Source organism: Physeter macrocephalus, chromosome 13 (genome assembly GCF_002837175.3).
Source record: "Physeter macrocephalus isolate SW-GA chromosome 13, ASM283717v5, whole genome shotgun sequence".
Lineage (NCBI taxonomy): Eukaryota > Metazoa > Chordata > Mammalia > Artiodactyla > Physeteridae > Physeter > Physeter macrocephalus.
In genome coordinates, this window is record NC_041226.1 from 49,269,205 (window position 1) to 49,295,924 (window position 26,720).

The 26,720-nt window shown below is 39.0% G+C and overlaps 1 protein-coding gene across 1 annotated transcript in view; it reads right to left on the minus strand.

Moving 5' to 3' along the window:
- The window catches only part of KLF12 (KLF transcription factor 12), a 589,904-nt gene extending 563,654 nt beyond the window's left edge, over positions 1-26,250 (minus strand). The window contains exon 1 of the mRNA XM_028497474.2: positions 26,178-26,250. The gene's annotated coding sequence lies outside the window, so the exon portion shown is untranslated. The remainder of the gene's footprint in view (positions 1-26,177) is intronic.
- Between the last annotated feature and the right edge of the window lie 470 nt (positions 26,251-26,720).

A 26,720-nucleotide genomic window follows, 5' to 3' on the forward strand; every position in this document is an offset into this window, starting at 1 on the left:
GAGGTTCCTTAAAGAACTAAAAACAGAATTACCATATGACCCAGCAATCCCACTACTGGGCATATATCCTGAGAAAACCATAATTCAAAAAGACACATGCACCCCAGTGTTCATTGCAGCACTATTTACAATATCCAGGTCATGGAAGCAACCTAAATGCCCATCGACAGATGAATGGATAAAGAAGATGTGGTACATATATACAATGGAATATTACTCGGCCATAAAAAGGAAGGAAATTGGGTCATTTGTAGAGACATGGATGGATCTAGAGACCGTCATACAGAGTGAAGGAAGTCAGACACAGAAAAACCAATATTGTATATTAACGCATATATGTGGAACCTAGAAAAATGGTACAGATGAACCAGTTTGCAGGGCAGAAATAGAGACACAGATGTAGAGAACAAATGTATGGACACGAAGGGGGGAAAGTGGCAGTGGTGGTGGTGGTGGTGGGATGAATTGGGAGATTGGGATTGACATTTATATATACTAATATGTATAAAATGGATGACTAGTAAGAAAATAAATAAATAAGTAAATAAACATTAAAAAAAATAGTAGTAATTAAATAAAAAGAGATAATTTGATAGTCCAAATAAAATAATAGTGCATAAAGTCTGCACAAGTGTAAAATTTGTTTGTAACTAACTAAAAAGAAAAATGTGTTGTTTTATGAGTCAGCAATCATGTTGGTCTTGTTCCTGAACATATTCCCAAAACTAGCACAGTGCCTGGCAAAGACTAAGAACTCAACAATATAGAATGAATCATCAGTTGAATTTAACAAAAGTGAATTCCTTTTTTTAGAAATAGCTTTCTTGGTGTATAAAACCTAGAGAAGAAACTGCTAACTCCAGTTGATTTAAGAAGCAAAAAAAGTATTTTTAAGCAAATAATCCAAGAAATGAAGGCAACAAGCACATAATACCCCACCTTTTTATTTCTTTAAACATCTGGATGTTTTTTGTGGTGCCTTGCAAATTTTAAAATGGCTTAATTTAATTGACAAGGAAGGGTAGCATTTTATGAGTGAACAAAAGTATCGTAAATAGTTTAAATTATACACAGTTGGGTTCTTCTATTACAGAGCATGACATCGTGCGGAGCTGATGGAACCATAGGTGCTACAAGTAATATCTGGGAATTTGTGGGTAGAACTATCAAAATCTACTGAGAACTTTAACCTAATTCTTCAGGCTCTTGTGACAGTTGATGCATCCGAGCATAGTTAATAGACTTTCATATTCATTTAATCTGGAGTTGGCTGGGAACTCCTCTCTAGCTTTTCCCCAACACGACAAAGACAGTTTCCAAGTGATGGTGAGGGACATTTTCTTAGGTTAAGGGCTAAAGATCTTGAACTGTCTCTAGGATCCAGTAAGGCCTTCTCATGTATATGACCTGAATGGAATAGGAATAGAAGATGGACTTCCCTATGGTCCAAAAAGCTCAGAGCAGTCATTTTCCACCCTTTTTATGTTGGGCAGTCAATGCTGAGCTGCCTCAATGTAAAGACATCCCCCAAACAGATCGGTCTTTGTCAATTTTCCCTGCTTTCCTTTCAGCTTTGGAGTTTTGCCTCTATGTTGCTAACCATACTGCAGTGGATCCAGTTGAGTGTGGCTGTTTGGTGGGCCTCCATAACCATGTGGGTTTGACCAGCAGTCACCAGTTCTGTATTATGTACACCTGCACTTTCTCTTGGTTTAACTTTCCCATGTTTACCATCTGTGGAGTTAGGAACAACATTCTTTACCAGAAGAGGACCTTATGTAATAAACAACTGAGACGTTAGCTGCCCCTCCTATCTGCTCTCCTATTGTGTATTTCCCCTAAGAAACAAAATCTTCCCCAGTAACTTTGATCTTTCACCCTGGGGAGGGAATCCGTCATAGGTGTGGTATCATGTTCCCATAAATACTCTCATCCTACCTCATGCAACTCCCAATAATTCAGAATGTGTGTGCACTAATGACTTGATAAATAAGACAATGTAATCAACATTTCTCTTGACCATCTGCAGAAACATAAATGAGGTTTGACCATTTATTCATTCAAAAATGAATTTATTTAAGGCCCTGGGCTACCTACTGGGAATAAAGGAATGAACAATATAAATATGTTTCCTAGATCCTAGAATCCCTGATCCCGGGATTTCTGATGCCCAGGCTAGTGAGATCTATAAAACCCAGGATCTTCTAACATTCTATATGGGAAAAATCAACACACTGGTAAGCCAACCAATCTATCCTACTACACAATGTAATTAACTGATGTTAAATAATAGAGATCAAAAGAGAGGAAATATTTTTTTCCTCTACTTCCCTAGTGTTTGAACTCTTCCCAAGTTTCATTACATATAGGACCCATAGTACTTTGTAGCATGTAGCTGCTTCGAACTGTCTGTTTTAAATCTCCATTAGGTCAATGGGAACACAATGCATGAAAAGCTATACTAGAGAGGGAGCACTTTGTCATTTTGAGATTCTGGAATTTTTTTCTCTCAAACTATCAGATAACCAGTTCTTTATGACTAGTACAATGGATAAATATTATGAAGAACATGTTGAATTTAAGACGAATATTGTAATTTTACTAAGCATTCTTACTCCTAAATGGCTTTCTCCTTGATTGCATACAACTTAGTGAATATCAATGACATAACATAACAGAATTAAGCAGAAACTAAAACATAACACTACAATCATTTTTCAGAAATAGAAATGTTTTGACTGTGGCAACTTCAGGAAGAATTTGAACATCATCCTGGATTATGTATGTACTCTTCTCTCCCTACACTTGATGCTGTGATATCCTCATCCTATTCCAAAGTTTCAGTTACCACCTCGACAAAGAAGATACCCAGGACTAGAATGAGTATCCCTAAGTTCTCCTCCATAACCAGAGTCTTGATTTCACCCTACCTTAAAGGTGTTATTTGATTCTTTGCTATCAAAGCTATGTTGTTAACAAAGATATAGTTACGCTTTTTTCGAAACATTCCTTGTAGATGAATCTCTAAATCTCCATTAGATCTATCTCCTATCTCTTTTCCATGAAGTATTGCATGCAGTCGTGGACTACACTGTAATTTTTCCTAATGGGTAATTACTTTTTTGTACCACATTCAATAGTGATAGTGATAATCAGGCATTCATTCAACAAACATTTATTGAACACGTTCCATTTACCAGGCTAATTTGACACCTGGAGATAAAAAGGTAATTGAAATCCATTCTATCCCTTGAGAATCTTGTTGTCTGTTGGAAGAGTTCTGATATATAAGCAGGTGAAGTTACAATAAAATAGGAATAAATGTAGAAACAATTTACTCTATGGTTATAGGCAGAAACTCATTTTGTCAGGCAGTGTTGGGGAAGAAAAACTAAGTTTTGGTATGGTTCTTAAAGGATGAAAAGATGTCCAGGCTTAGAAGAGAAAAAGGGGACATTTGAGGCAGACCAAATTGCATGTGCAATGGCCATGGAAGGATAATCTTTGTGGCAATTCATCAAAGATAGTGATACATTGAATGTGGCTGGAACTTGGAGTATGTGGACTAGCTGTTGGAAAGTTGTATTACAGTCACATTTATTTATTTATTTTTATTATTATTATTATTATTTTTTGTGGTATGCGGGCCTCCCTCTGCTGTGGCCTCTCCCTTTGCGGAGCACAGGCTCCGGACGCGCAGGCTCAGCGGCCATGGCTCACGGGCCCAGCCGCTCCGCGGCATGTGGGATCCTCCCAAACCGGGGCGCGAACCCGGTTCCCCTGCATCGGCAGGCGGACGCGAAACCACTGCGCCACCAGGGAAGCCCCTACAGTCACATTTAAAGTGTCCTTTCATGCTATAATCAGGAGCTTGAATTTTGTTTTTCAGGCACATATAAATATCTGGAATTTTAAGCAGGTGAATGATGGGAATGTAGTTTTTGAAAGGAAGATACATTTGCAAGTTGTGTGGAGGATGGCCTTGAAGAGGAAACTGCAAAAAGATCAGATAGAAAACCAATGTAATAATCCAGGTGAGAGTTGATGGAGATCTGAAGCAAGAAAAAGCAGTATCTTGGGAAGAAAAGGAGGGAAAATCTCAAGAGAAGTTTCTGAGCAAGAATAGGCGGGACTTGCTAATGGTTCGGATAGATATCTTTGGAATTTTTGGCTTGGAAGACTGAGTGAATAATGAAAGACACTAACAGAAGTAGATTAGCAGAGAGGAAGATGAGCTTGATCTTAGATGTGTCCAATTAACAAGTTTGTGGAACATTTATGCAGACATGTCCATTCGACAATGAGGGATAGGAGTCTGTACTGGGCAAAAGACGAGGGATGGAGTTTTACAGAATCATTAGCAATTGATCATTGCTAAAAGCCAGGGGCTTCAATTAAAACAACAACAAAAAAGATCAACCCATATCTCTCCAACTAGACTGAAGAAGGGACCCTAACTTTCATTCCTGGATATTCTGTGTCTGAGAAGAACAAACCTGACTCCATATTGAATCTATTCCTTTAGCTCTAACCCTGGTGCTCTGTTACCTGTGCCTAGTCATGCTGGCTCTGCCCCTTTGTAAAAGAATGCTGCCTATAGCCTGAAATATACATGATAGCCCATTCTCAAGGCTCTGACCTTTAAAGGTATAACACATTTCCCTTCACATAGTGATAAAAAGTTGCAGAACAGAGAACATTTGTCTTTTTGGAGGTTTATAGGAACATCCTGACCTGATCTATGTCGACAGCTATAAGAACAAAGGATTCCGGCAACAAGAAGTTTGAAACAACCAGCCACACACCCCCTCCCCTCTCAGTATAAAAGAAGCTTGAATTCTAACTCAGGTAAGATGGTTCTTTGGGACACTAGTCCACCATCTTCTTGGTTTGCCGGCTTTCCAAATAAAGTCGCTATTCCTTACCCCAACAACTCGTCTCTTGATTTATTGGCCTGTTGTGTGGTGAGTGGTAGGAGCAAGCTTGGACTCAGTCACAGTACCATACCTGACCCACAGGAGACTAACTTTTCTCCTGGGCTGATAGGGATTGGGAAGCAAAAATATTCATTTGTTTGCTTCCCAATGTACTCACAATCCTAGTGAAATAGTTTCCTAACAGATCTCTTTGCCTTCAGTCTTCCCCACTCCAAGGCTTTCTGCCTGTTGCTCTCAGACTATTTGTCCTAATTAAGTACTTGTCTAATCATGTCTCATCATCCTTTTGCTCAAAAATCTTTTAAGCCACTCCTTATTGCGTATAGTATAAAGCCCTTCCTTTTCAATGCTACTCTTTCCTTAAGTCTTTTCTTTCCCATGCCTTCTACATCGCATCAATTGCCTTTCCTCAAAATTGGCTCTCTTCGTAGCCTTAATGGTGCTTTTGTTCTTTCTTCCTGGAATACCCTTCCCATCTGTTCATATCTTTTGCAATCCTCTTAATCTCAAGAATGGGTCAAATATCAGCAATCCCTACTCCTACAGAGTATTGTACCTCTATCACAGCACTAACTCATGTTATGCTTTAAATGAGTGTTTGTGGTTTTATCTCACATGAATTGTGAGAAAAAAGCTGCCTTGTCCATTTTTGTATTACTCCAGACTGAACCATGCTGCCTCTTACAGAGTGGTTGACTAGTAATGGTAGACATTGTCTATACCTCCTCATATTTTTGTCTTTTTAACATTATAAAGTCATACATGATAACTGATTTTCACTTGGTATATTCATTTTGATTCCCTGATCAAAGTTTTTCCATTTTTAGTCAAAGCAACTCCCTGCTTAAACTTTTTCCCCTTTTATCTTCATCTATAGCCAAGGCTAACAATAGTTAAGAACCCCAGTGGTTATAGAATCAGCTCCCCACAATCCTATCCTTCTCATTCTAAAGTGGAAAGTACCAAGAGAAAGAGGATAACCCATAAAAATGTATGGTTTATTCTGATAATAAAATACAGTGTCATATTTAGAAAATAGCTCTTAGACATTCCCAATTTCTTTGGGAAAAAGGAACAAATAAAAATATAGCCCAACCAAATGAGATTTAGGCTGATATATCAGAATAATAGAGAAGCTAATCTTTTAAAAAATGTGTTCAATTTTTTAGTTTTTCCTCTCTGGTAGAAGGAAATCTAATCAATTTTCATGGACCTTAGACAGAATCAAAGATCAGCATGTTGAAGTTAATCAGTAACTCGAAATGCCTTTTTTCATGTGTTTGGAAGAAAGAAAAGAAGACAGATGCTGTGGAAGTATAAGATGTTATTTCTGCAAAAATACTTGTATCTCTACCAATTTTAAATGTCAGTTTTCTTTTCCCTAAGTTTATTTTACCTGTCTACTTGGGTAAAATTCATAACTATCCATGTCTAAGGAATAATATAATAATAATAATTATATAATATAATATTATATATATTATATATATTATATTATATTATATTTCTCTTATACAGTTTGCTATAGCGCATTTTGTCATACTTTGTGCACTGTATATTGAAAATTCTGAAACTATATTATATAGTGGAAACATTCAAGACTTAACTTGAAAAAGAGTCACAAATTGGACTGGAATGAAAATAATATATTTTGGAAAAGCAAACCAGTGAAAGCTGGACATGTCTAAAATAGTGGGTTACATTTCTTTAATCCTTGAAATAGTATTTAGGTATTATTATTTTCCCATAAAGTATTATATATAGATAAGATGAGATTTCAGAGGTCATCTAGACAAATTGTACCACTTCATGGATAAGGAAATATGAAGCTCAGAAATGTTAAGTCCCCTTTTCAAGGTCACACAGAAATTAGTAGCAGAGGTTGAATGAGAATTTAATGTGTCTGATTCTAGATCTATATCACTTTTTATTTATAGTATGGTGTCTATATTGTCTGAATTTAAAACTAGGGTGTATATTATGACAGTCCGATTTGACTTAAGGGGAAACAATGAAACAGAGTATTCAAAATCAAAACTGTTCCCCAAATCTGACACTTGATAACTAACACAAACTTTGTCTTTGTTTTTCTGTGCCCCGTAGTTTATTTTTTCAATCTAAACATCACATTTTGTACTTTATCAGTTTTCATAGTCTTCTTTAAATAGACCAAACAGAAAAATGAAGAAAACCAAACAGTAGTGTTCCACACTTAGTGAATAATTTGAATAACATTTAAATTTCCATTATCAAATATTAGGAGCCCTCAGTACATGTAGCCATTTAAAGTTAAATATAATGAATCCTTATGATCTGAACTTTACATGCTAAAACATGTAATAATGTGTAACATCTTAAAAAAATAAAACAAACGAGGAAACAAATAAGTTTCTTTAGAGTTGCTAGTTGGGATGGCAGTATATTTTGAGCAAAAATAAAGTTGCCATACTCCTGGCTTCCTGAATTCTTGGAGCTTATCATCAGAGTTGCATTATCCTTGTGTGAAACTACAGGGGAGATAGCCTTCAGGAATAAAGGCTTTGAACCAAGGTAAAAATATATAATAAGCAATATGTCCAGAAGTGGTCTGAAGAATACATTGTTGAAGAGTGAAATCCTGGCCAAAAAGAAAATGTCCTCTACATCTGGACTCATTATTCATGGTTTTGAATATTCAGGGTTCCCAGGTCCAACCTGTGCTTGGCAGTAATTCTCTGTTTTCCTGAGCCCCATGGTGTGCACAGCTTCTTGTAAAAGGAGGGAAGTACCGGTGAAGGTGAGGCATGCTAACAACATTTTTTATTCCTTGTCAGACTTAAAAGGGTGAGAATTTGGAAGAGGTAGGAGCCTATGATGAGAGACTTAATTAAATGAAATTATTCACTCCTACTAACACTTGGAAAGTCATCTAAAATAATAACTTCTTTTAGATTCCAAACTTAAAAGGTAACTTATACTTGGCAATTTTTTCATAGGTCCCTGAGAGCAGCTTGCGAGCCACTAACAACCAGCGGCTGAACCTGAGGAAGCTTTGAAGATTGGTCTAGAAGGCTGAAAACCACAGCTGACCCCAACTCAGTTTCATTTCTTTTTTCCTTTTTTAATTGAAGTATAGTTGATTTACAATGTTGTGTTAGTTTCAGGTGTATGGCACGGTGATTCAGTTATATTTATATATATATATATATATTCTTTTTCAGATTCTTTTCCCTTATAGGTTATTACAAATTATTGAGTATAGTTCCCTATACAAGAAGGTATAGGACCTCGTTGTTTGTCTATTTTATATATAGTAGTATGTATATACTAATCCCCAACTCCTAATTTATACCCCCCTGCCCTTCCCCCTTTGATAACCATAAGTTTGTTCTATGTCTGTGGATCTATTTCTGTTTTGTAAATAAGTTCATTTGTATCTTTTTAAAAATATTTCACATATGAGTGATATAATATTTGTCTTTCTCTATCTGGCTTACTTCACTTAGTAGGATAATCTCTAGGTCCATCCATGTTGCTGCAAATGGCATTATTTCATTCTTTTTTTGGCTGAGTAGTATTCCATTGTATATATATATATATACCACATCTTTTTTATCCATTCATCTGTTGATGGACATTTAGGTTGCTTCCATACCTTGGCTATTATAAATAGTGCTGCAATGAACATTGGGGTGCTTGTATTTTTCTCCAGCTGTATGCCCAGAAGTGGGATTTCAGGATTATATGGTAACTCTATTTTTATTTTTTATATAGACTCTTTTAGTCCTGTCTCCCCAGTGTACCCCATGTTGTGTTTCCAACTAATCCTACCTCTTCACCTTCTGAAAGATGTGTCTCCACGGCCCTTCAAAGTGTAATGCAAAGAGAGGGAGAGAGAGTAGAATCCTAGTTTTGTCACTCACTGTGGGAAGGTGGGTGGATGAGTAAGTTATTTAATTTCTCTGAGATGCAATTTTCTCATCTCTAGTGTGAGATGATAACATCTTTTAGGTTTTTGTTGTGAGAGTTTAATGTGGCAGACACAGAATAGGTACACAATACATAACAAACGTAATTATATATGCTTCACCTCCTCAACTACGTGGCAAAGACCTTATTCAAGGACTAGGATTTTTTAGCTCCAATTCAGACCTCTTCAGTTCTCCCATGTTTATTTTAGTCCCCTAACCAAATGGACAGCAGCTGGTTTTGCATGAAAATGAGTGATGGTGAACACAGAAGATTTTCTCCCCTTCATACCTGAGATGAGTTCTATTCAGAGGAACCACATCCCCATGGATCTAGCCTGATGGACATTCCACATATTCATGTCTGTCAGGACTTTATCCATTGCCCTCCAAAGCAAGACTTTCTAAACCTGATGCTTTCCCTTTTACTCTTCCTTCTCCTGTTGGCTTCTCTCCCAAATATTTCCAATATGCTTATGAAATTTTCATTCTCTTTTAAGTAAACCTCTCTTAGTTGCTTTGCTTTGATTGAACTTTGTCTCTGCCACAAAGACACTGGTCCTTTTTTTGCCATGCTATATCCAAGGTGCAGTTATCAACCTTCACCTTATCTGAATTCTCACCACTTCTACTGCTAGAAGTGGTGAGAATTGCACAAGGCAGCATCATTTTTTGCCCAGAATGATACAGGGGTCTATAAACCAGGTATCTCTGCTTCTGCCTTTGCTTCCCTATCATGCATTCTCAACAGAGCAGCCAGAGTGATCCTTGTAAAGGAAAGTCAAGTCATGTCACATTGTTACTACTTCAGGGCAAGGACCAAGTTGCTTTATCTATGAATCTCTGATGTTAATCAATGGAAGTTTGCAGACACTCAATAAATATTTTGCTAAGCATTAAACTCTAAGAGAAGAAAGAGGAGGAAGAAATATGTGAATCACTTGCCACATCCTCCCTTAACCTCTTGGATATTTGTAACAATGCCTTATTTCATTCTCAACTTCGCATCATTTTATTTGCTAAACAAAACCATCATCCAGAGAGGTAAGGCAAACTTATAAACTGAGACCCAGAGAGGTTAAAGGATTGTTTAAGGTCATAAGGACAGTCATACTGGAAGTTTGGCCTTGAACTCAACGTTGTCCCTCCAAAAGCATGTTTTTCCTGTTATGTCATATTTTGCATAAAGGTTTGGGAGTCTCCAGGCTTGTCTATCCCAAGTTGTGATTCTACAATATATGTCATCTTTGGAAATATGTCCTATGAAGACCAAAAATTGAAATTATGGGAAACCAGGTAGAGTGGACATGGAAGCTTGGCAGCCAGCTTGGACCCTCCTAACAAAGAGCCCCTCCCTTTTCTGCATACCATCCTCAGAGTACACATCATTCAATATAGAATCTCGGAAATAGAAATTATTATTACATGCTTTCAAATCGTCTCAATCAAAAATTTTAAATCTGTGAATGAAAATGGTCTATTGTCTAGGAAATCTGATTTGGTTATTGGTTTTCATTATTACATTAGGTCTGTATAATCTGGAGAAAAATTGGCAGAAAGCATCTAACTTATTAAATATTCAAAAGAAATTTAATTTTTTGGTCTGAATTGATAATAGCAAGAATTGATGTTAAAATTCTAGAAGCTGTGTGTGTTAGATGAATTCACAATGTGATAAGATCTGCGAGTAACATAAACTAATTTACTTTACCTTGTAAGTAGTCATCTTCCTTCAGACCAATGTTAACATTGGAAGAGGTTGTAGGTAGAGTGGAAAGGAGGATGGAGGCAGTGTTGATTGCATTATGGGCTTTGTAGAGAATGGCTTATTAAGCAACAAAAATAACAGTGACAGCAGCAACAATAAAGCCCTACCTTTCCAAAGTGTGCAGAAGATTAAGATGATATGGAAATACATTTCTGAACAGCTTTACTCTTTCCAAATTAATAACTGTGGTCAAGTAGACATTCATGATTCTTTGAAAGGGACCCTGTTATGGATCCACTTGGCAGTTTCAGTTTCTGCCACAAAAAATTGACCTTGATAGTTTATTGCCTCATGTAAGCTTATCCCATGGCTTGAACTAGACTGTGATAAGAAACTAGTTCCTGTTATGTCTTCATACCCATTCAAGCTCTCACATCTCTACATAATTCTATGACTCTAAAGGATGCCCAGTAAAACCTTTTGAGAAATTTCCTTTACATTCCAAGAAGAGTGTCCTGTCCAGATTTGAGGGTTTCTAACCTCTGATAGTTGAACCTACACAAACAAAAGTATTTTCACGACTCTGTTTCTAAAACTTTTTAAAGCGAAAGGCCTCTACTGTCTGACATCAGAATTTTTATTTGTGCCATTCCAGGTAGGTTGACAACAATTGCTGTAGAATCACATTTTCTCTTTCCAGGGGCAGATCTAAATGACAGAGTACACAGTCTCACCAAGATCATTGTCAAAGACAACAGGGCTCCTCTGCTTAGTGTTAGCGAGTTTTGATTCCTTGACTGGACCACTGTGAACCTGGCTTATGGACAAAGGATCACTCATTAAACAAAACAAATGAACAAATCACAGGCTCACACTTTGATGAAGCTACTCCTTTGGTATTCACATGAATACCTGAATATGTGAATAGCTACAGCCATCAGTGGGACAAGGCCTTTTTGTACAAGACTCTGCAACTTGTTAAAGGCTCCTCTATCAATCTGATCCTGTGGCCTGGCAACCTTGACCTGCTCCATTCACTGCATACCCTGAGAAGTATTCCTGCGGAGGGCAGTGTAAGCAATGGAAAAAAGCGTTATTGTTATCAGTTCTTCTGGAAGCATATTTTGCCCATGCAGATTCGGCATCTGTAATAATTAAGTGCAATACCTTTGTTTCTAACTACACATTGTAGTTTGAAAAAACATGATAATATTCAATTAAAAATGACTTTAAAAAGTATACTGAGATCCTTCAGCTGGCTAAATATTCTATTTGAAGACAGAGAAATAAAACAATTGAAGTTTTAGAATTGGAAAGATCTGAGTTCATATCGGAACTATGCAAATTATAGAAGTTGTGTGAACCTAAGCAAGTAGATTTATTTTTTCCTGAACATTATTATCATCATCTGTGAAGCATGTATAAGAACAACTACCTCATTAAAATGAGATTTTGTTGGCAAATCACATAAAGCACTGCATGTCACACTGTAAATGTCCAATAACTGATACTATCCAATTCTTAATGTATGAGGCTACATTTAAAAGCCGTACAGATTTCTAAAGCTAACAGAATTATGCCAGAAATAAGAAAGGTTACTGGAGGAAAGGAGAAGTCATTATGCAAAAAAGGAGAAGTCATTAATTTGTTTGGCTCTACATACATTTTAAAACCATTCAGTATGTTTACTTAAGCTTTTCAGGTTTTGCCACTCTTATTTGGAATTCCGAAAAATGCTTCAGAGGTATCTTTCTAAAATTTCTTTTCACAGCTCAAGACCATTATATACATACAATGCAAATATATATGTCTCTCTATATATGTATACAGACACACATATATGTGTCATATATATATCTGTTTTGGATTTTACCTACATATATACACATATATATGCCTATTTTGGATTTTAACTGAAATGTCTGTCTCTTTTACTTGGAATTTCTGAAAAGGTTTACATTTATGGCATGTAATGTTGGAGAGAGAGGTAGTTCTCAAGTCTTCTCCTGAGTATTATAGAGTGTGTATGTATATGTATTTAAATACACGTATACACATTTAAAAAATCTTCAAATGTGACATAATATAGTTTAGATGCAAGAAACCAAAATGGATTAAATGACCATTTCTTCCCTGGTTTTTAAAGAGACAGTTACTGGGGGTGTTTACCACCAAACTCATGAAGGCAGATGCATTTCAGCTTTGAGGGCCATAGAGGCTATTTAACCCTGTTGACTAAAGCAAAAATCAGGCTTTCATTCCCCTTGTTTTGACACTTGGTATAAATCACCAAGGCATTATATTCATGTTACAAAGCACATGCAACTATTTGCAGTAGGTGCTGGTAAGGGAAACCAGAATATTGTTTATATTAAATATTGTTTATATTAAATAACATATGTAAAGAGTTTATCTCAATTGTTCTGCACAAGAAGTATTCAATAAATGTTATAGTTGTTATATAGAAACTGCCTTTCCCTATGTTCATTTTAAAAGTTTAGTAGTTATGATTTAGATTTATTACTTGAAGTGATGTACCATCTCAGTGGCTGCAATTACAAAAGGCAGAGGAGAAATAAAGAGGAAAATAGAAAACATCTTTGACCAAAATACATACATCTGTTATAATTGATCTTGCTCCCTGTCTATATATATTTGTGAAGTAGTACAGGTGAGGTAAGATCTTCATCTATTAATAACAACTTATTTCTATTTCCTTTTTACAATTAAAAAAGTTATCCTTTTTTTTTTTTTTCGGTACGTGGGCCTCTCACTGTTGTGGCCTCTCCCGCTGTGGAGCACAGGCTCCGGACGCGCAGGCTCAGCGGCCGTGGCTCACGGGCCCAACCGCTCCGCGGCATGTGGGATCCTCCCGGACCGGGGCACGAACCCGCGTCTCCTGCATCGGCAGGCGGACTCTCAACCACTGCGCCACCAGGGAAGCCCCCCAAAAGTTTTCCTTTTATGGGAAGTATTTCTCTCCTTTGGAGCAGGAAAGGCATAGCCATGAAAGTAGAGACAAAAGATCAAACTTATATTCATCCCTTAAATATTGTTATTCTGGCATTTTGTTTTAAGTACAAATTTCTTAACAGCGTATATGAAAGAGAAGGTTGCCAGCAAAATTTGGATACACACATCCACTCTGCTTCTCAGCTACTGAATCTCTAGAGTAGGAATGTTAAAACTCTTCTGCTTACTTTTCAGAATGTTATTTGAAAATTAAATTAGACAACTTAAATTGCACATTTGCACGATTGTGACTCAATTTTCCCTCAAATAGAAAATGTTTGTTAATGATCTTACTACTTATAGAAAATAGTTCTCTGTTGAACAGTCAGATTTCATAGAAGGTACATTTAGTCTTGTAAGATAGGCATTTATTTTGAAATGAGCTTACACATCCTCGCATTTTCTTTGACATATATGTGTATATATGAGGTGTAACCAAGTTTCTTTCTGAGTTTTAATTCTTCGATGTACTCATCCGATTAACTGTGTCTAACACGTGCCAGTCCTAGGGCCGGATGCTGGTGATTCGAAGGGGAAGAAGGTGTGACCTTACTCTCAAGGAGCTCACAGTGTAAAGTGGAGATGAACATGCAGAAACATACTTGTATTTCAGCGAGGTGAGGCCATCTGGACCATGTGGACACAGAACTTTGGGGCACATAAAGATGGAGGCTCCTGATGCAACCACAGCGGGCGGCAGTGACAAAGCATTTTTAAGGGGGTATCTTTTGGCCTGGGTTTTGCAATAGAGTTAAGGGTTCCACAGGTGGAATAAGGTCCAGGGTGATAAGGGCATCCTTACCAACGGGAACAGAATGTACATACAATGCCAAAGAGGCCTGAAAATGGCACACCTTGTCATCTGTCTCATTGTTTTTAATTTATATATGTTGGAGTTAGAAAAGCTGAAGTGCTTTCACTAATAGGGGTATCTGAAACATCTACTACAGGATGTTTACCAAGTGAATCATTATCGCAGTTCCTGTTGTGGTTGAATTTTTTGTTTTTAACCTCAAACCCCTAGACTGAAAAGTGTCACTTATATTCCCACGGGTCAACTCTTCAGTGATTGTTAAGAATTTTATCTTTCACTTGGACTCTCGCCCGAATTCTCCACTCCAGTCTTTGAGCCATGTTACCATTAGAGGTAGTGCTATAGCTTAGAGCTCTCACTTCTGAAAGACAGGTGATCCTGACATTGTCTCAAAACATTCAGGGACTCCCCATTGCCTACAAGATAAGTCTCACTGTGGGAGACAATATTTTTCACAAGCTGGCCCCAATAATTCTTCCCCACCTTTCTTCCAAACTCATTTCACTCTACTCCCAACCCCTAAGCTTACGCCGTCACAAATGACTCATTGTTCTCCCATATTCTATACCCTTGTCTAACGCATGGCTTTGTGCATGAAACAACACAGCCTGTTGAGAGAAAGGTAACTTGCTATAGTTGGAGCCCTGGGTGGGAGGGAAGTGAGAGAAGAACATGGGGTTGTTGAGATAATAGATGTGGACTAGATGAACTGCAAGTGCTATACCAAGAAGAAGTCTTGATTCTATTCTTTTTTAAAAAATTTTATTGAAGTATAGTTAATTTACAATGTTGTGTTAATTTCTGCTGTACAGCAAAGTGATTGTTATGTATACATTCTTTTTCATATTCTTTTCCATTATGGTTTATCACAGGATATTGAATGTAGTTCCCTGTGCTATACAGTAGGACCTAGTTGTTTAGTGGGTCTATTCTTCATTGTCAGTACTTCTCAAACATTTTGTCTGTTCCAAAGAATTCCAAAGAGGAAAGAAGAATATCCTCTCACCATAGGTTTTTAGTGAATAGTCTGAAGTGGGCCATTGCAAGTGAAAAAATTTATTTGAGGTCTCCTTTCATATTTTTGCTCTCTACTGTGTACTCTACTGGTTTCAATACTAAAATCATATTTTAAATTTTTTGCCATCAAGTATAATTGAATTTCCCGGAAGATGTTATCCTGAGGTGTTCAGTTCCCCTGGAACAGTGCCAGGACTCCCGGGGAATGTATATTCCAGATTGAGAAGCACACCTGGGGATGGGGAACTAATGGTGGGTTTGAAGAAGGTAGTGGTAGCAACAAACTTGTGGTTAAATGTTTTAAACTTCGAAAAGGAGTGTATTACCATCACTGGAATTTGGAAAGGTCACTCTGATGGTGGCTCGGGAGATGGATTGAAGGCTTGGGGATGGAAGAGGAAGAACGGACTGTTCTGGGTTCCAACTGGATGGCGATACAAACTATTGAAGAAAATTCCCAGTCTTTGGTTTTGGTATTTGAGTAGATAGCATTATTATTTATTGCAATAGACACAAAAATAGAAGATATTCAATTTCACACTTGAAAGTTTGAGATAAATTTGGGACATACAGTTGGAGACATTTGGTAGAACACTAAACATCAGGTTTGGAGACCAGGAGATAAGTTTGCTCCTTTATATCTATCTATCTATCTATCTATCTATCTATGTATCTATCTATCTACCTGTCCTTTATCTATCATTTATCTATTTACAATTGGGAATCGTAAGTCTATAAGTGGAAATCAAAGTTATGGGTACTTGGGAATTTGATGAAATTGCCCAAGGAACTAATATAGGGTCAGAAGGAGAAAGTGTTTTATGGAAGGGAAAAAAAGAAAGAGGGCCCTAAAGAAAGCAGAGCTCGTAAGGGAGAAGAAAGAAAGATCTATGATGGAATGTTAACACTATAAATAAATTTAGAGACCTTCTAACATATTTTCTTATTTTGTAAATTAAGAAGACAAGGTTTACAAAGAAAAAAGGATTGTGCTAAGAACACTTCTCACTCCTGTTTTCTTATTCCTGGTTGAGTTTTCTTATCATATTTTAATGATCTCAATATAGCAATAAAATCTGTAGTGTTTTATGAGTCTCCCATCTACCATGGCATATAGCAAAGTGTTTCACAGAGAGCAGTTACTCAATACAGTTTTTTAAATAAATAAATTAATAACAAATTGCCTCTTGGAAATAAGAGTGGACAACAAATTTATTTTGGGAAGATCAGGTTAAAATGTAAGCTTAATAGTGGAATATTAAAAAAAAAATCACAGCCATGTATCTTAAAGTATCAGTAGAAGAATAACCACTTAAGATCCATTGCAAAGGGAATTTTCAGTAACTTTTCCCCAGACACTTCTACATAAAAGGTTTAGTTTTGGACCCTGTTCACCTCCCTTGGGAACTTCTTTCCTTGCTCTTAGAGTTCTCTTTTTCAAATCCTCTTTCACGTCAGTGCCCCAATCCTCTTTCTTTGACACCACACCCAGGCCTGCCTTCTCCAAATGCCCACACTTCAACATCAGCGCTACAACCCCAGTCGTCGATGGCAGAAGAGACAGAGATGTCAGATCTGCTTCTGTTATGAGTGGATGATGCATCCTGCTTGAAGTGGACGACAAGTGTGTAGTTTTCTAGGAGGGTCACCTGGTACCAGGGTTTGGCCCCATTCCGGTTGGGAGTTCCAGGATGGAGTAGAAATAACACGTTCTAATACTCAAGAGTGTCAGCAGGTGGGTGGACCCCCTGATGGAGAGCCCGTTTTTCTACACGACTTTTCTGTCTTCTGGCAAAGAGAAGTGGAAGCATTTAGAATGCCGCCCAGGCTTATTCTTTAGGCATAAAAGGCAAGTGGGCTGGATTCTTTTGCGATTGTTCTCCAAGTAATTATTAGGTTGAATAAGGCAGCATTTGCCTTTTTTAAAATACAGGGAACCACTCTCTCGGCTTCTGAGAAAACTGAAAGTGGCTGCTTGCCAGAGATTTGTGCAGCTTCCTGGCTTTGTGGGTGGAAAAAATAGCACAGACCAACGTGAGGGAAACATCAACTCTTCCTCCCTTCTACATGTGCCCACGATGCCTCCCCAGAAACGCTGGACAGATGGGGAAGATCACCTTGGTGGCATTTTCTTCCGAAATCGGAGTCTAAGCGCAGGAAGGCTCCAAAGAAAGGGGGTCTCAGCTCAGGCGTGCACGTCTCCATTTAGGAGTCAGAATACTGGGGCTGAGATTTGCATCTGTGTGTGGCAAGTATGAGAAAGCACATCTGACACACTGCTAAGGAGGGTCAGAGGAGTTAATTACTTAGGGTAAAAAAATCTAAACGCTCAGAGGAATTAACTGGTATTCTGTGATTAATTTAAGAAAAGACTCTCTTAGCTGAAAAATATGATCTTCATATAGACATCAGTAGTTTGAATTCCATCCATAGCTATTGCTTTCTGTGAAAATTATCTTATTGTACTAATAATGAGTTTGGAGGCAGTAAGCTATGTTCTTTTGACCGGATTTCAAGGAAAAGAAATTGAGAGTGCAGAAAAGACAAAGCAGAGAAAATATCTTTGATATCTTGCTTATTCCATTGCAGTAAAATGGATATCACAAATGCTCTTGGTGATAAAGATGGTTTAGATTGCTTTGAATTGAAAAGCCCATATAATATAAAATTGTTTCCTTGCTGTTACAGATTTTCTGGTGCACAAGGATGACATGGATTAAATAGGAACATTTCACTGTGATGATAACACTTTGAAAAAAATATCAGAGACATATGAGCGATTTGAAGGGATCTTTGCTACCATTAATTGAATTTTTCTCTGTGATCAGTTTTCTGGCAAGTATCAAGAGGTACCAGTTTTGTACCTAGGTGAAGAAGGGAGATGAAGTATCGTAAGCATCCTACCTGACTTTTCTTATCTCCCAAATTGACCTCAAGTTTTACTTGCTCCCTACTTATTCTGGAACCCTCACGGATGTCCTGTGGAGGCCGCAGAAAGGGATTCCCAAGAATTTTTAAATTTATGGTGTACAATTGAACTCTGAGAATTCACCTATGAAAACAATGAATGAAAAATCAAAGTTATGTCAAGTTATTGTAGGCAGAATGGTTTTAGGTCTATGAGACTTTTAACAGTAACCAGATTGAATGAATTGATGTTATTGTAGAGAGATATTTTCATTATTTCAAAAGGAGGATCACAGAGGCCAACACTGACAAGGGTTCATTCAGCCAAACACTATGTCAAGGAGCGGGAGTGGGGGGTCACCTGATGATGAACTTCCAGTCCTATTGGCAAGGCTATTGGTATTGTGGCACTGGAGGCCCTGGGTACCTTAAACTAATGACAACATACACTCAATTAAGGTAATGTCTCTCCCTTTGATTGTAAACTCACCAGCCAAACTTCTGCTTATGATCTGGCTTCCTATATAGCGGAGGAATAGTGGTTATACGAATTTCCATGTTGCAGACTTTGTAACAGACCTATTTGTAGTCGGATTCTGGATTTATACAACTGTTTACAAGTTTGATTGCTGTGAGTTTACACTGAGAGCTTATATTTGCTCTTGGTGACCTGAAAACATTAGGTTTTTGAGCCTGAGAGGCTGAGGGTAAACGTGCTCTTGCTGTGAGGACAGGTTGCCTCCAAGTGTCAACTTGGAAAACAGTTCGCCACCGGCCTGTTTTCTTCTGATGACATTTGTGTGGAACACTGTTGGTCAGGAAAGACTATTCACACTTCTGTAGTAGCCATTTGAGTTTCTCTATTTATGAATTTAGCGAAGGTGGGGACATTGATTCGCAAAGTAGGCTTCATATGTCACTAGGAAGAACAAAGAGAGCTTAAGGGAAGTAGGAGAAATAGCCCCCATCAGTTAATACAGTTTCAGCCAATGACTAGTAATCTATGTATAAGCTAGGCTTGGTCTTGGGAAGCACTCGCGAAGTTGTAGAACTTATCTCATTCAGTTTTATGTTCTGGCCAGTCATTTAGACACACGTCGCCACAACTGTAAAAGTGCCCGCCATTAAGGGCTGACTTAAGGTCTTTGTCTCACAAGAGACCAGTCCTCCTGGTGGTGTGTTTCTCCCCGGCCTTGAGCAAGCAGCTGGGAGGCAGCAGACACAGAGGAGGTGGAGGGTTGGGTCTCATTAGGGTTGGGGTTCTGCCAAGTGAGTGTGCAAAGGGGACAAACCACAAAGGAACTGGAGGTGTGTGCTAAGGGTGTTCACGATGACTGACCGTGGGTTTTAAGCTGGGGAAGGAGGGAAGGAAGAGGTGTGAGCGAGAGTGAAAAAAATGGTAGGATCAATGGACTGTCAGTTTCAGGGAGGCTGAAGGATTGATGGAATAGTGGAACTAGAGGATGAATTCGAAAGCTGGGAAATGGTGGTGGGCAAGTGGTCTGTTTGAGAAAATCCAGGCAAACGTGGGTCCAAAACAAAATCACCTCCTGAAATTTGCTATATGATGATGGAAGTTATTTAGTTTTTCTCTGTCTCAGGTTCTTATATTGTTAATTTCCAAAGTGGGAATAATAATATTAAAAAGCTACAAAGACTAGGTGATGTAAAGGATGTAAATAACCTAGCACAGCGTATAGCAAATATTTGATACTTCAGTAAATGTCAACTCCTGCATTTCTACTACACGTTAAATGCTTTGAAAGGAGGGGCATTTCTTTCTCTCTCTTTCTGTCTGTCTCTCTCTTACACACACACACACACACACACACACACACACAAAAACCCCACCCCAATACAATAAATGTTTGCTGAAAAGAGAACATTGAGCTGGGCCTGATGCATTGGGAGTAGATGAGTCTGGACCATGAAGCTTCTCAGGGATTTCTCCCAACAGCTTGGGCCAGGGGTGGGTTTAGGTGGAGGTTAGGGTAGAGAAGGAGGAGTTTGAACACAGTAGGTGAGGGTTGGAAAAAACAAGCTTTCTTACTTTAAAAATTTGGTTTTCATCAACCATAATTACAGTTGGAAAACATATGGAACCTGAAAGTTCTGATGTTTTTTTCTTTAATACTACATAGAAAATACTTAAATTTATTCCTCGCTGTTCTTTTGAGGAGTACTTGACTGGGAAATGCTTTATGGGTTCCTTGGTTTTTTGGATGTGAATATCATAAAGAGGAGATTCTGAAATTATTCCTTGATTGGGTAGGTGGAGTCAGTAGATATTTTCTGGAAGTTCATCCTTCTTGATGCATCACTGGGAGAGTCTCCCTGAGGCTGGGGGAGGGGCAGAGGGTAGGTGTTCCACCCTGTGAGGTCAAGTTCTCTCTTTGGTAATCAAGTCAGTCAATGGCCTCCAAACTTTGTAATCACAATAGCCTTGCTGGAGCTACTGGATCTGGGGCTCGGTAATGAGACATATCTGAGACATATTAACGACATACGTCTGAGGTACTGAGGTAACTTTGGAGGAAAGAGTGAGAGGTCATTACACGAAGGCAAAGCAAGAGATAGTCAGACCCAAATGAATAGGAAGCCAGTAAACAAATGGATACACCAAACTTCCAGTCATAAAATAAATAAGTCCTGGGGACATAATGTACAGCATGATGACTATAGTTAATAACACTGTATTGTATACTTGAAAGTCGCTAAGAGAGTAGATCTTTAAAGTTCTCATCACAAAAAGAGAAAACAGCTGTAACTATGTATGATGATGGATGTTAACTACACTTACAGTTGTGATCATTTTGCAATATATAGAAATATGAATCATTATGTTGTGTACCTGAAACTAATATAATGTTAGAGATCAATTATGTCTCAATAAAATAAATAAATAAGTGAATGCATCCATGGAGGAAACCACGCTTTGAGAGAGAATGTTGATTAATGTGGGGTAGGATTAGCCTGTCAAAAATGAGTATGATGAGGACAAGAAGTTTTAAAAACACAGGGCTCTGTGCCTGGAAAAAGGAGTAGATCTGTTTTCTTTGTGCTTTAGGTAGTGAGAAATTTTGGTGACAGAAATGTCAAAGTATTCCAGAGAGATCTTAAAATCATACACAGGGATGTCTGCGAGGTTGTGAGCAGACGGGATGCAGACAAGAACCGGCAAGTGAAAGGAGGGAGGTACCCGGAAGGGAACCTTGGAGGACTTAACGAGGGAAAGGAAGCTGAGGAGGGGGGGGATATAGAAAAAGCAAAAGGTTAGAAACATCAGAGACCACTAAAGGAAGTGCTGAAGAATGCCTCAGAGAAGAGGTGAGGGCAAAGCGGGCCAGAGCTGGCTTCCCGGTGAAGGAGATGAAGCCCTTTTCTGAGAGCAGGAACTCTGGCAATTCAATTACTGTGTTATGTCTTTCAGGCACTCATTATACCTAACACGCCAGGGACCGATGGTCTCATTCCATCAGACTTCAAAAAACATCAAGGCTGCGATAAAAATGAACCCAGTATTGCGTAGTTTTATGTTTTTCTTCTAACCGTTATGTGCATTAGTCACCACACTGAAAAAGCAGTGAGAAGATGTGCCAAAATGACAGAGAAAACATGTCAACATTCAAAGAATAATTAATGAAAAGTGTTGCTGTTTTAATACCACCAATGAAAGTCAGTCCCAGTCTTATCAGCTCTTCTCAACAGTACCCAGGATCTCCATCTCCTGGATACAGCCACACCTGCTCCCTGCGTGACCTTGCCCTACCTAGGTGCAAGTTTAATGAACGCTTCTTCACTATAGACCTGAGCCTGGTGTCTGACATAGCTAGATAAATTACCCAGGTGTCCAAGTTTTCACTAAACTGAGGGCTTCCTTGCAATCTTCATCTTAGATTTTTTTTTTTTTTTTTTTTTGTGGTACGCGGGCCTCCCTCTGCCGCGGCCTCTCCCGTTGCGGAGCACAGGCTCAGCGGCCACGGCTCGCGGGCCCAGCCGCTCCGCGGCACGTGGGATCCTCCCGGACCGGGGCGCGAACCCGGTTCCCCCGCCTCGGCGGGCGGACGCGCAACCACTGCGCCACCAGGGAAGCCCCGAAAAACACATCTTCTTTAACAAATATCTAGTAAACTACTTTAAGGAAGGGACACTTTTATTATCCCTTTGAAGGACCTATAATGCTTAGCACGGTAGCTCATTCCAAGTAGGTGCTCAATAAATACAGCTTAATAAGCAAGAATGAACCTTTCTCCAAGTTGATAAGGGAGGGTGTTTGGGCACAAAGAAAAAAACTTTGCTCGGTACCTTGAGTGTTCTAGAGTGTACGTTTGAGATTAATAATGAGATACCACATCATTGTTTTTGAAGTATATTCATTTGCTTAAGGTATAAAGACTAGTTGAGTTTTTAATTGCTCATCAATTACTTGGCATTTAGCTTTTTATGTTGTTTTAGCAGCAGCCTACTCATCAGAACTGCATTTGGCTTTCAATTGCATGATGCTGTGAGACCCCAGATGGATATAGTTTCAGGAAGGTGTTTGATCAAATTATTTTTGACCAGAGAAGAACATCCACAGAGCAATTATTTGTAGCTTCTGTTATATCGAATGGCTTCTATTTAATTAAAATTGTGTCCCTAGTCCAGAAATTATTTTCCAAGAAATACTTTCTTTAATGCCATTTGCAGCAAGACGGGTGGACTTAGAGATTATCATACTAAGTGAAGTAAGTTAGAAAGAGAAAGACAAACCCCGTATGATATCACTTATATGCGGAATCTAAAATATGACACAAATGAACTTCTCTACAAAACAGAAACAGACTCCCAGACATAGAGAACAGACTTGTGGTGGCCAAGGGGGAGGGGGAGAGGGGAGGGAAGGATTGGGAGTTTGGGATTAGCAGATGCAAACTAGTATATGTCGAATGAGTAAACAACAAGGTCCTATTGTACAGCAGAGGGAAATATATTCAATAGCTTGTGATAAACCATAATGGAAAAGAATATGAAAAAGAGTGTACATCTATGTATGTATAACTGAATCACTTTGATGTACAGCAGAAATAATGCAACATTGTACGTTAACTACACTTCAGTAAAATAAATTTAAAAAAACAAAAGCACTATGCAAAAAAAAAACAAGAAAAAGAAAAAGGAAAAATTTCTTGCTAAATAAGATGGTTAGATATACAGGAAAAGTATCTCTATCCAGTGACTGCTGCTGTATATTGAGGAGAAACATGTATTTCCATAAATTTCAAATAAAGTTTTCTTAGTTCCAATCTAATGTCCGCATCTACTGAGAAGGTACCAAGTTCTTATCAAGAAGTCAAGAATGAACAGCTTCAAGTTGAAGGTACACTTGGCTCAAGTCTCTGATAATGACTAAGACTGGACTCAGCATGGCTCAGTGACTAAAAACAAGAAGAGTAAACAAAACAAAACAAAACAAACGCCAAACACACGACTTAAAAAGATGCCTGAACTCTAGTCCCAGGTTCGCCACGGCCTTGCTTCATGGTTCTGGGTCCTGGACATCACAAATCAAGAGGCTGAAACTTGCCCTTCTGACCTTTTTGTGACGATGAAAAGTTGAGGACCAATGTGGATCTGGGTGAGACTGTATTAAAGTCAGTGCAGTAAAATAATCCTATTGAAAGAATCAACAAGGGCCATTCAACCCAACGGGTAGATCACAGTGGGGGGAATCATCAGGCCTTTAGCCTCCCAGGGAATTAGTGGAGTAGAGCTGGCACTTCTGCCCACTGGTGGGGGTGGAGGATGGGGAGGTGGGTTTATCAGCATTAAGCTTCTCTTTTATCAGTGGAAGATTTTGAGGAGCGCTTTTTTTCCAAGATTTTCCTAACTGTTGCCATACCGTTTTGGAAATGGCCCAGGATTTGCAGAGAGACTCACTATCATCCAGCAGTCTCAATTTTAATCACACTTTAAATTTTATATTACACATGAGAAAGCAGAATGAGTGTTAAAACTGGTGTCAGCGTCACTGGAGACATATTTTTGTATATTAATTGGTGATTACCCTTCACTTTTTTGACCATAGCACTTGTTGTTTCATGATCCTTTCTCTATTCAAGCCACTAATCCATGAGGCATTGAACAACAGAGAAAAAAAAGAGTGAAAAGTTTGGCTTTGGGGATCTTCAAAAGTTAAGTTCAAAATATAAGGCAAAATTTGATAGAAGTTTTCATCACTCAGGGTTAGTTTTCCCAATCAGAGAGTCTAGATTGGGGGAGGCATGTGGCCCGGGGGGAGGTGAGAGCAGTAAAGCTTGGATTGTTCCCTAGAAACCCTCCTGCCTGTATTCTTTGGTCAGAGGCCCGGGATCTGGAAGAGGCTGGAAACCTGAGACAGAGCAGAGCCTGGTGCCACCTTCCCCGAGGAGGGCTTGGGAGACAGCATGGCTTGGGAGCCCAAGACATGTCACGAGTGGTGTCCAGGCAGGTGGACCTGCGTCAGCTCTCCAGGGTCCACGCTCCCCAGCTGGTGTGAGGAAAGCAGACCACTTTCCCTTGATGCCCAGAGTGATGCAAATGTGCACAGAAAGCCAGCCGGCCTCGTGTAGGCTGATGTGGGTGTGAGGCAGATGCAGGAAAATGTGTGGACCAATAACCAAGATCCAAATCTCACCGGCCACTCACTTCCAGTGATGCTCTGGTACTTTGTCAGACCCCATCCCCCACTGCCCATGCAAACTTAGAGGCAACCCTGGCAGAAGGTCATAATTGGATGGACATTAAGTTTTGTCACCTGGGAGACTGAGCTTCATATGGAAAGCAATTTTGGTTACAGATTAATAAAAATGATGCACTTATATGTCTGATTTTGTGGGCCCAAATCAGTTTCCACAGGGCGACTGTATTAACATGCATCAGACTCCAGTGCAGCACTGGGTCCCTTTGTTGCCTTTTTATATATTTATATATTTATTTATTTATTTAAATTTATTTATTTATTTTTGGCTGCATTGGGCCTTTGTTGCTGCGCGCGGGCTTTCTCTAGTTGTGACGAGCGGGGGCTACTCTTTGTTGCGGTGTGCGGGCTTCTCATTGCTATGGCTTCTCTTGTTGCGGGGCACGGGCTCTAGGTGCACGGGCTTCAGTAGTTGTGGCTCGCGGGCTCTAGAGCGCAGGCTCAGTAGTTGTGGCACGTGGGCTTAGTTGCTCTGCGGCATGTGGGATCTTTCCGGACCAGGCATCAAACCCGTGTCCCCTGCATCGGCAGGCGGACTCTTAACCACTGCGCCACCAGGGAAGTCCCAGTTGCCTTTTTCTAGGTGTGTTCAGCTCGATCCCATCTTTCCCTTTTTGATTTTCATTTCTGAATTCTGGCCAGTGGTGTTTTGAGAAGTAACTAACAGCTACTCTCTGTCTTAATTGAACAGTCTGGTTTGTATTAAATAACACAGGTCACTTAGAGATATACCTTATCATTACCTGAGGGTACTGAACTGCTTCTTTTACACATTAACTTCTATTATCTTTCAATTCAGGGGGTAAAACCATATGCAGCAAAAGGACAAGTTTTAGAATTTCATGAATCGTCATTTTTGTGTCTAACATCTGCTCTTTTATGAGCACTAAGAGCAACTGCCTCCAAACAGTTTGTCTAGTCCGTTACCCTATATATGCTAAAACAATAGTTTCCTATTATTTTTGAAGGTTCCCCCCTGCCCACACCCCCAAATGGCAGACAGCTGTGGGGCTGCTTGCACTTGACAGAGAAACTAGATCTTATTCACAGGCCTCCACTCACCGACCGCGTGACTTTGCCGAAGACATTTCTCTTCTCTGCACCTCAGGTGCCTTACCTGTAAAATGAGCGTTCCAAGTAAGTGTCTTTTAGGTCTTTATTAATGCAGAGATGTCCTGGTTCCATGGGTGCTCATTCTCTGTGGGGTGGTAACCAAAACAACCTGAGATCAGTAACCGGGACAGAATTAGGTAAAGCACTAAACAATATACTTTCGTAAATTTGTGTAAATTAGGGATCATGTCTCTTTGTCACTGTTAGCATTGGTGATCCGCAACTCTACATTTAGTGGATAAACAGTGCGATTTAGAAGATCTTTGTTACTAGGAGAAAATGGAGTTGTCTGTAGGTTATGGGGATGGGCAACTAATTCATAGGTTAGATACCCAATAAGGGATTATCTATTTATCACCATGTCCAACCACTTCCTCTTCCTCAGCCTCCTCAGTAACTGACAGCTCACTTCGGGTTCTCCCAGAAGCAGGCCATGAGATGAGGATTTGGTACAAGCAGCCTATTTGCATGGGATCCCAGGAAGACTCCCAGGAGAGTGGGGAAGTAACACAGAGAAGAAAGCTACCAGAAGGTACTCAGTGTTCCC